Source organism: Leptopilina boulardi, unplaced genomic scaffold (genome assembly GCF_019393585.1).
Source record: "Leptopilina boulardi isolate dan_hultmark-lab unplaced genomic scaffold, ZJU_Lbou_2.1 LbouV2_350, whole genome shotgun sequence".
Classification (NCBI taxonomy): Eukaryota; Metazoa; Arthropoda; class Insecta; order Hymenoptera; family Figitidae; genus Leptopilina; species Leptopilina boulardi.
The window spans coordinates 933012-944316 of NW_026137919.1; positions in this window are offsets into that span (position 1 = coordinate 933012).

Sequence of the window (11305 nt, forward strand, 5' to 3'; positions counted from 1 at the left end):
CTATAGACCCACCCGTCGCCTGTCACAATTATTGCATATATTATTAGTGATAAATTTTTTTATAGTTTGGCACAAATTTATGGAAGCCAACATTTGTAATTTGTAAATTTTATTTTTCTATCGAAACATCAATACCAATACCAAGTTTGAATAAAATTAATAATAATAATAATTGATTTTATAATTCTTTAACTTTAAAAGATTTTAAATCACTATTTTGAATTTAAAATTAAAATTTTTCAACTATACTATTCTAATGATGATAGAATCTTAATCAAGGGACTAAAAAACAATCCTGCATCAAGTTGTAGCACAATTTTGAATTTTCAATTTTTGAACCCTCAGATATTCTATTCCGTTATTTTCAATTTACAATTCGAAATGTTATTGTTTTAACGATAAAATCTTCAACAGGAGACCCTAAAACAACACCCTTAACAATACTAAGTGCACTTGATTACAATTGTTTAATTTATAGTTTTTTGATCCGAAAATATTTCAATTACACATTTCTCTTTTGTAATTAATAATTTTACTCTTCTCACGACAAATTCTAATAAATAAACCCAAAAAATACCAGAAAATTAAGTTTAAGAGCAATTCTCTGCAATTATTGATTTTCGATTTTTTTATCCCAAATAACAATTTTATATTTACATCTCAGATCTAGTTGGTAATTTTTGCAAAATTATGTTAAAATATTACTAAATAACATTCAATATCCTATTAAAGAAAGTTGAGAAAAAATCTATCAAAAAATGAATAATTTGAAAATTTTTGATTTTTTGGAATTTTTAAAAAAGTGCCATAACCTTTCATTAAAATCAATATTTTTTGACGGGGTATGGCTATAAATTTAATTAATTATTATTTGCTTTATGTCATTAACAGTGAAATAATTAATTTTGTGTGTTAATAATATTAGATTGATATCTAATTAATTACTATTAATTAATTAATTAATTTAAAAAAATTTAATTTTCTATCAAGTTTTTATGACCTAATTTATTGAAAATATACTAAGATGTGACTAAAAAAACATTTAATATTCAATTCCAGAAAGTTGAGTAACAATCTAGCAAAAAATAAATAATTTGAAAATTTCAGATTTTTTGAAATTTTCAAAAAAATAGTATATCTCCCGTTCTAATTAATATTTTTCAAATCTGAAAATTTATAAACCTAACTTGGGCCAATACATAACACACTGCCAAGTTTCACTCAAATCGGTTGAGCCGTTTATGAGTGATTGGAGTACAAAGTTTTGTGACGTACATACATACATGCATACATGAAATTTTTTGTTGGAATTTTTGGAATTCTTGATGTTCAAATAGACGAATTATGTAAAAATTTTGAAGCTGTAAGCAGTGTACCGACAGAAGTCTGATTTTATTAATATGGATGTAAGCAAAAATTATTTTTCAACTTTAATTTAATTTTGCGAATTAAAAGAATTGTATAACATTTTATAATATAAATCAGTAAACAGAATGATCATTATACATACACCATTATAATTGTAGTCCATAATTGCTAGCAAAGTCCCTTTGTATCAAAATTAGCCAGATTTGCGCTTCAACTATAAATTTAAAACATACAGATTGCAATTAAATTGAAATTAACACAAGGAATAAATAAATATGTATATAAGAGGAAATATAGGTTATGTTTATGTATATAGCTTATAGCGTTCTCCTGACAAATATATAGTATAGATATTTTGTGTCAGTTTTTAAAAATAAAATATACTAAATACATTTTATATTATAATAAAAAGAATTATCATTATTACTTACCACAATGATTTTGTTTAAAAATAAAACAATGCTTGGAAAAAAATATCCATCACTATATACGAGCAAAGAGTATAGTCGCACTCGTTGTCTGCTATGAATTTCGTTCAGTTCAGATTACAACAACTTAATATTAATTTAATTTGTGTTTAATGAAAAAACATAACTTTTATATTCAAATTTGTTGTAAAGATAATATTTATCTAATAACAATTTGTCATTTTTTAGATTTACACATTATTTATTTGATTTAAAAAATTCTACATTTCAAACTTCCCGCCAGAGAAAAACATTTTCTCAAGTGTGAAAATTTGGCTGTGAACGCAATTCCGACAAAATCGGTAAATTTTTTTTCTTCCAACGGAGGTGAGAAAGCACCTTGAAAAGCTGAAAACTATAAGTGTAAAAGAGATGGAAAGATATCGCTATCTTTTTCACTTTCATGATTTCCATTTTTGCATTCTGCATTCGCGCCGTAATGGGACTGCACCCGGAGTCGGGTTATATTATAGATGTATCTCGTTATCTGCCGAGGTGTGACCGTATCCTTACGTATCCCGTATCCAACTTGCGTACCCTACTCAGTTGTGCTTAGGCCTTAACAGTTGTTCCAAAGTCATTGTTTGCTGGCGCTTAAAACGTTGCTATGGAGAAAGAATAAACAGAAGGTCTAGAGTCTGGAATGTCGAAAAATATCTTAACGGAAAAATTGAATGAATCAAAAATGTTCGCTTACGTTCGCTTTATTCAAGATAAAAGTTTTTACATATGTAAAGTAACAAATATAAAACAGTTTCATTGTGATAATAAAAATGATTTCGATAATAAAAAAATTTACGAAGTTGTATGGGAAGATGGGCATGTCTACGATGCACAAATAGTCTTCCTTGGCGGTAAGCATTTTATTAAAAAATATATAAATAAAAAAATTATCTATTACTATCATTTTCTCACTAAAATATTTATTATTTATATATTTTATTTATATTTTTTCGCACCCACTTCACCTTGATTATAATTTAAAAAATTATGAATTCATTCACAGATATAATAATTTAGTTTACAATTTAAAAATATTAAATAAAAATTTCAATAAATTAAAAATTGAAAAGATGAAAACTAGTTACTTTACCAATTTTATAAAAAAATATTTACTGTTAATTTGAAATGTTCATATTCACTATCATATGCAGTCATATATCTTCAACATAAGTTTATGTATTTTAATTTTAAAAAAGGGATTTTAAAGGAATTCATGTACAAAAATAAGTTTATTCACAAAAACGTTTAATCAATTTTTTTAAAGTGAATACCCCTTTATTTTTTATTTTTGTCTATATTACGCCTCATAAACAGTTTTATTATTTCTATTGAAGGTTTCAGCTTTTTTTATCAAACTTTGTGAAGATAAAAATGGGACAACAATAGGTTTGTCAAAAAATGAAAAAAGCGCAAAATTTGTTGATTTATCTTTCAAAAACATTTTGCCTCATAGTCATATGGTTTAGAAAGTAATAGTGTTTTTTAAAAACCAATATTTTAACCCGCACTGCGCTTTTCATAATTTTTATTCCATTAAGCTAATATTTTAGTGATTATAGTTATATATAACGGACCATGATAAACAGTGTCTTATCTCAAAAAAATGTAGGTTATGTTTCTTATATTTTGAATGAAAATACACAAAGAAAACGAAGAATTATTTAATTCTTAATATAAAAAATTTATGTTTAAGTGTTGATTACAGTCAAACAATTCAGTAAACCTAATTTTGATTCTACCTTATTAAAAGAGAAACTTTTTATTAAGGTAAAACTAACATAAATCATAACTTAACATTTTTTGGAGGTAAGGCACAATATCTAATAGACCGTGACATATACTCACGTACATCAAATTTACGAATATATTAGCATTAGCGTGGTCAACTGTTATTGATAAAAAACTGTAGGATGACTTCAAAAATGCGGATAATAGTTCAATAATAACACAGCCCCACAAAAAAAAAAAGTATCATGTACTTTTGACCGGAATACCCTAACCCTATGTATTTTGACGCGCTGAACACGAATCCGAAGTCCGTTTTGCTCCATCACGTCAGGATTTTTTTCTAACCTCAAAAAACATGTCGGATTTTGTGAAGTAGGCGATTTTTTTAAAAATTGATGTATTAACTTCAAACTTGGTATCTGGGGGTTTTTTGTGTCGCTGATTACGAATCTGAAGTTAGATTTTCAAAATCCAAAATGGCGGATCCAATATGGCGGACGAATTTTGAAAAAATTTTAAGATTTACTTCAAACTTGGTATCTAGGGGTTTTTTGGGTCGCTGATTACGAATCTGATGTCAGATTTCCGAAATTCGACATGTCTGATTCAATATTAAGGAATTGTTTTTAAAAAATTGTCAGATTATTATGAAATTTGGTATCTACAGGTTTTCTAAGTTGCTGACAAGTAACACTAGGGAAGTGCCATACGACGATTTTTCTGAAACTTGGCAGTTTTGTAGTTTTTTAAAAACAATTTGACACGTATGTTTTGTTTTTCCGCAAAATATTCGTAATCAGCGACCCAAAAAACCCCCAGATACAGATAATGGCGTATCTAATATGTCCGATAGAAGTCCATGTTGGATATGCCATTTTGAATTTTTCAAATCTGACATCATATTCGTAATCAGCGACCCAAAAAACCCCCAGATACCAAGTTTGAAGTAAATCTTAAAATTTTTTCAAAATTAGTCCGCCATATTGGATCCGCCATTTTGAATTTTGAAAATCTAACTTCAGATTCGTAATCAGCGACACAAAAAACCCCCAGATACCAAGTTTGAAGTTAATACATCAATTTTTAAAAAAATCGCCTACTTCACAAAATCCGACATGTTTTTTGAGGTTAGAAAAAAATCCTGACGTGATGGAGCAAAACGGACTTCGGATTCGTGTTCAGCGCGTCAAAATACATAGGGTTAGGGTATTCCGGTCAAAAGTACATGATACTTTTTTTTTTTGTGGGGCTGTGTAATCCGAGAATCTTCAAATTTTTTATAAACGTTTCTTTGAATATTTAAGGCTATTGTCCGAAATGAAAAATTTTAATTTAATATATATTTAATTGGAAGATTAAAATATGTAATGAATAATTGTATGTACCTATTTGATAGCAACACTACGTGATATAAATCTCTTTTTCTTAAAAAACAAAATTTCACTTATACTCAGCCAGAATCATTTTATAAAGAATGTTAAATATGTAAAAAAAATATGCATACATTATCTCACAGAAACATAATAGAAAGAGGTAAAAAGATTTATTTCGGTTGTATTATTTAAAATTTAGAATTCCAAAAGTGCTTTGAAATACTGTACCTCGGAAACTATTGTAGCTATTACGTTGTTCTTTTTTGCAAATTGTCAGGAATTTAGTCAGCTTCTATTTACTTGTAGGTCAATTTAAAAAAACATTATTAGTTTCAAAACTATCTTTGAAAAACTGAAAATATTGGATTTGGCTAAAGTAACGACAAAAATTTCGTTTTTTGCGAAAGCTATATCTTGGTCAATTTTTGAGCTACATGGTTCCTTTTTTTATTAAATTACTCAGAATTATATACACCTTCTTTTTAATGAGAACAATATTTATGCTTAAATATCATAGAAGGCGGCAATTTGCAAAAAAACTGATTTTTTGCACTTATTTCTTTAAAAAAAACGAAGCTGAAGTGCGCAACGTTTATGATAAACGATTTTTAAAGAAATAGTTTTTTAAAATCAAAAATTCTACAATTTTTTTCCTAAAAAATATTTTTTTATAATTTGTTGATTAATGAAAACTACAAGAAATATTTTTTAGGCAAAAAATTATAGAATTTTTTATTTTAAAAAATCATTTCTTTAAAAATCGTTTATCATAAACGTTGCGTACTTCAGCTTCGGTAAAAAAATATAAATTCTTATAGGAGTTCTAAGTATCAAATTCAGGTAGTTTATTTTTACTCGAAAATGAAGGATTTGAGTAAAAAAATTCAGGTCCTGAGTTAAAACATCTAAAAATGCTAACTTGACTGGACCATGTTGTTAATTTCTGATGCAATTTTTTGGAAAATAACATTATTTCAAGTAAAAATAGCTATAAATTAAGATGCACTCAGCAATTCACAATCTGAGTCATCATTCTTCTGAACCAAATTTAGAAACGAAACATTAATAGATATAAATTATTTAAAATTTTGTACAATAAATTTATCATCTTCGAACATGATAATGCATTTCCAGTTAGAAGAAAATCAATTGCTATTAAATAAAATAAGAAAGATAATAAAAAAAGATGATATCGATTATCCTGAGTCAAAGATCCTTGACTCAGAATCATCGAAATCATCCTCTCTTATTATTAAACACTACCGAGTGAGAGAATCAAAATTTAAACAAAATAAGAAAAATTTGGAAACCGTCATTCCTTTTTTTTATTGACAATATCATTAATAAATTTACTAAAATTAAAGCTAGTCGCACTGAAGTATAATTATTCAGCAATAAGTGTTATAATATTAAATGTTACTGAAATAAAATAAATTGACATTTACTTATTTTTTATTTTAATCTTCACAAATTTATAAATGACGTTCAACGATTTAAGAACGTTTTTGGAACAAAATGCGTTTTTTGTCTACTAGATTGTCTACTGAAGTATACATTCATCAATAGAATCATAAATAATATATTACTTACCTTTTAACATAAATAATTTAATCTCACATGTATAAAGACGAGAATACATATTGTATTTTCACTTGCAAAATTCCATCAATTTCATTCCATAAAAAACAAGATTTAATAGCAGGATATTTAATATTTTAATTCGTAATTATAATTGTAATATTTTGCAAACATAATTGCAAAAAGTATGTAATTTTAGACACTCTAGGATAAATAAATAGCCCACAAAAAGTCGCGTCGTGACACATTTTTCGACAGGGCACATTTGAGTGTACAGTACAAAAATAGAAATTAATTTAATTTAAGTATTACTGGGTATTCTTAGGTTATTGGGGTCACTGATTGCTGAAGAATATGGTGTCCGTTTTTCAAAATTACAAATGGTGAATCCAAAATAGCGGACGAATTTTTAAATAATCTTTCCGATTCGCTTGAAAATCGTTGCTTGGGGGTTTTCGGGTTCAGTGATTTCGAATCTGATGTAAGTTTTTCAAAATTAATACAATTTACTAATATCACATTCGTAATCAGCGACCTTGATAACCCCTTAATAACGAGTTTCAAGCAAAACCGTCAAATTTAAAAAAATATGTCCGCCATATTGGTTCCGCCATTTAGAATTTTTAAAAAGTAACATGGGGACTGAATTAGCTCGCTCTTCCGGCCATCCCGCGAAGCGGTTGGTACAATGTGCTTCGTTTCTGCTGCTGGCGTCGAGTAGCTGACAGATCGTCCGCCCGACTTTTGCAAAGCCGAGGTCTTCTCTGGTCGGGGCGGGCATCAAAATAATATGAAAAATTTAATTAAACGCGGAAAAAATTAATTAAATTAATTCTTAATTTTTTAAATATATTTTTTAATATAACGTGATTTTCGTGCATACAAATAAACAAACATGTCACATACATTTTTAGTAACGACATTCACTAGTCCTGTAATAAGCGTTGCTATGTAGTTGCTATGCTATTATGCTATTATGCATAACGTCTTCAAAAAATATTAAAATACTACATTTATGTATCGAAAACTTTATACGCGTTTTTCTCGAAACGTGTTTTTTCGCGCGCCGTGCAATGTAGCTCAACTAATTTTTAATGGATTTTAAACAAACTTACAATAAATCTTCTTTATCTTATTAACTATTGAATGACGAGCTCTTTTTATGGAAAATTTTTTTTAACAATTGGTTTTGATCATTGTTTATGAAAAAGTGATTTTTTTCAAAATGGTCCCAAATTAAAGAAATTTTTTTGTTTTCTCTTCGTCATGCAAAGCGTATTTGCGTATTTTAACGGTAAAAATTTTTAATTTTAGTTGAGATTTGTGATCTGTAGGCTGTAATGAGTGTCATGCGAATCCGATAAATATTTCCAAATTTTTGCGCCACATTAAATCAGATATTTTTAATTTTTAAAATTGAAATTAGCAACTCCAAAAACTCTTAAATAGTCGTTTTTACGATTTCTAATTAACTGAGACTGATTATTAATTTTATAATTTTTAAAACATTTTTCAAATTTGACTTATTTGATGGCGTCACTTTGTCTACAATTGGCAATATTTTGTTGGGGGACGTATTTCACAACCTATTAATTTCCCTAAGTACACTTTTTTCAGTCTATTATTCTCCCAACCTTTAAACCTTTGACCCACTAATTTCATATTGCTTTGAAATTACAAATTTGTACAAAACTAATATTTTCTTTTACGTTCAGATAGTCGCAAAGAAATCAATAAAAAAATTGATGATTATAAAAAAAAAGAAAAAAGAATAAGAGTGGGACCAGCGCGAAGAAGTCTAACGAAGGAGTATGTTAATGAACTTGAACCAAAACATTCAAAGGAAGAGAAGGTATTATAAGTCTCCTTACACTACTTTGTGCCTTTAAGGCCAGGTCCAAGTGAGGCAGCGCCATATACATTGAAACTGAAATTTTTGAAAATTTTCAACAGCCTTTTCTTGAAAACAACAAGGTAAAATGCTTTTTCCTTTATGAATAATTGATTATTGGCAAGATATACACCAGCTAAAACTTTTTTTGAGTTAAAATAATGAAAAAAATTTCATGTCGATAAATTAAATATGAGCACTTTTTTCACAAAAACTGTAACAGTACTTTCTCAGAAATTACAATCAAAAATGCAATTTCCATTTGGAAAATTAATAAACGCTACAAAATAGCCCACCTGAGATTTACCAATCACAAAAATAAGAAAAAAAATTTTATTAAATATTTAACATATTGATACTGTTTTACTGATTGTGACAGCCCTTTGGTAGATTATGTATTTCAGGTCGTTAGCAACAGCACCAATCTCCTCCTTTTGGCAAAACCGCGAAACGTCTGGTGACATATATAACATGCCAAACGGCTGTCAGAATGAGTAAAATATGTTATGTTAAAAAACTTTTTTTTTGTTATTTTCGTGATTGGTAAATCTTAGGTCGTGTATTTTTTAGCGTTTATTAATTTTCCAAATGGAAATTGCATTTTTGATTGTAATTTCTGAGAAAGTACTGTTACAGTTTTTGCGAAAAAAGTGCTCATATTTAATTTATTGACATGAAATTTTTTTCATTATTTTAACTCAAAAAAAGTTTAAGCTGGTGTATATCTTGCCAATAATCAATTATCCATAAAAGAAAAAGCATTTTACCTTCTTGTTTTCAAGAAAAGGCTGTTGGAAATTTTCAGAAATTTTAGTTTCAATGTAGATGGCGCTGCCTCACTTGGACATGGCCGTTAATAGTAGTGTATTTCCAGTAAGCTAGAAAGCAAGAATACGAGTTGATTTTAAGGTTGCGTTAGCCTTTTGTCGATGAACTTTAACGTAATTTTGAGTTTATTTTCGCCTCTTTCAAGGAGAGTGCATTAATGTTTACAAAGCTTTCTGCATCAGACATACAGTACAGATTAACTCTTATTACAAAAGTAATAATCCTAAAGTGTCAATTAAATTATACGAAAAATCAAATTTTGAAAATTGAATTGATAATTGAAAATCAAACTTACGTTTGAAGAATTTTTTTACATTTTTTTAATTTTTATAATGTCAAAAAATACGCATATAAAATATTATGAAGAAATTCAGATTTTTAAAAAAGTTATACATAAATATATTGCTGCATGCACAAAAAATTAAAGTAAAACCGATGTGAACATAAACTTTAAACTCGGTTTTCTAGAAACAGTTTTTTTTAAAAATGTTACCCCCTGCAACAAAAAATCTAAACGATATTTGAAACTGAAACTGGCACCCAGTTATCAACTTTAAGTTAATTTTTGAAAACGTTTATGTTGGTAATAACTTTTAAACAAATGAATGAAACACATCAAACAGTTTGACAGTTCTTGCGCAAGTTACGCAAATCCTTAGGTTATAATTTGAAAACAAAAGAATTAAATTCAATAATATTCAAACCACGTCTTCAAACACTGAACAGAAATATATGATTGATAAAAATAATAATAATAATAATTCTAATAATAATAAAAAAAACAAAAATAATCTTCTGTCATACAAAATACACTAAATTTGAGAATTTACAAAATATAAAAAATACGACAACTCAAAAAATGTTTTCTTCCTGGAAATTGCAAAATAAATTCACAACTTTAGACTTGAATAAAACAAAAATATAAAACAATTTTTTCTATCTTTCACTTACTCCTAGAAAGTACAAAAAAAACCATAAGAGGACACTACACGAACCACAGACCCTTTAAAAAAATTTTTTCCAGAAAATTGAAAAAAAAATTGGAAAAAATTCATAACTTTCGCCTTGACGAAAACTAAAATATAAAATAATTTGTATAAGATTTTTTCGATTTTGGAAAACAGGTCAAAAAGTAAAAAACACTTTTCTTATTTTTATAACGACGACGTTTCGATAACTAAGTTTGTTATCATAAAAATATAAAAGTAAAATAAGTAAAAGTCTTAAAAATAAGAAAAGTGTTTTTTACTTTTTGATCTGTCTTCCAAAATCAAAAAAATCTTATACAAATTTAAAAATATGGAAAGAAAAAAAATATTCACTACATATAAAATAATTTTTTTTAACTTCCACTTACTCCTAGAAAGTACAAAAAAACATTAAAAGACGGTACGCGGACGTCAGCTTCTTCAAAAAATGTTTTTTTCCAGAAAATTGAAAAAAAAATTCGAATAAAATTAATTACCTTCGCCTTGACGAAAACTAAAATATGAATTAATTTTTTTGAGCTTCCACTTACTCCTAGAAAGTACGAAAAAACATTAGAAGACGGTACGCGGACCTCAGCCCCTTCAAAAAATGTTTTTTTCCAGAACATTGAAAAAAAATTCGAAAAAAATTCATAACTTTCTTTTTGACTAAAACTAAAATATAAAATAATTTTTTTAAGCTTCCACTTACTCCTAGAAAAAAAAAACATTAGAAGACGGTACGCGGATGTCAGCTTCTTCAAAAAATGTTTTTTTCCAGATAATTGAAAAAAAAATTCGAATAAAATTCATTACCTTCGCCTTGACGAAAACTAAAATATGAATTAATTTTTTTGAGCTTCAACTTACTCTTAGAGAGTACGAAAAAAACATTAGAAGACGGTACGCGGACCTCAGCCCCTTCAAAAAAAGTTTTTTTCCAGAAAATTGAAAAAAAATTCGAATAAAATTAATTACCTTCGCCTTGACGAAAACTAAAATATGAATTAATTTTTTTGAGCTTCCACTTACTCCTAGAAAGTACAAAAAAACATTAGAAGACGGTACGCAGACGTCAGCTTCTTCAAAAAATGTTTTTTT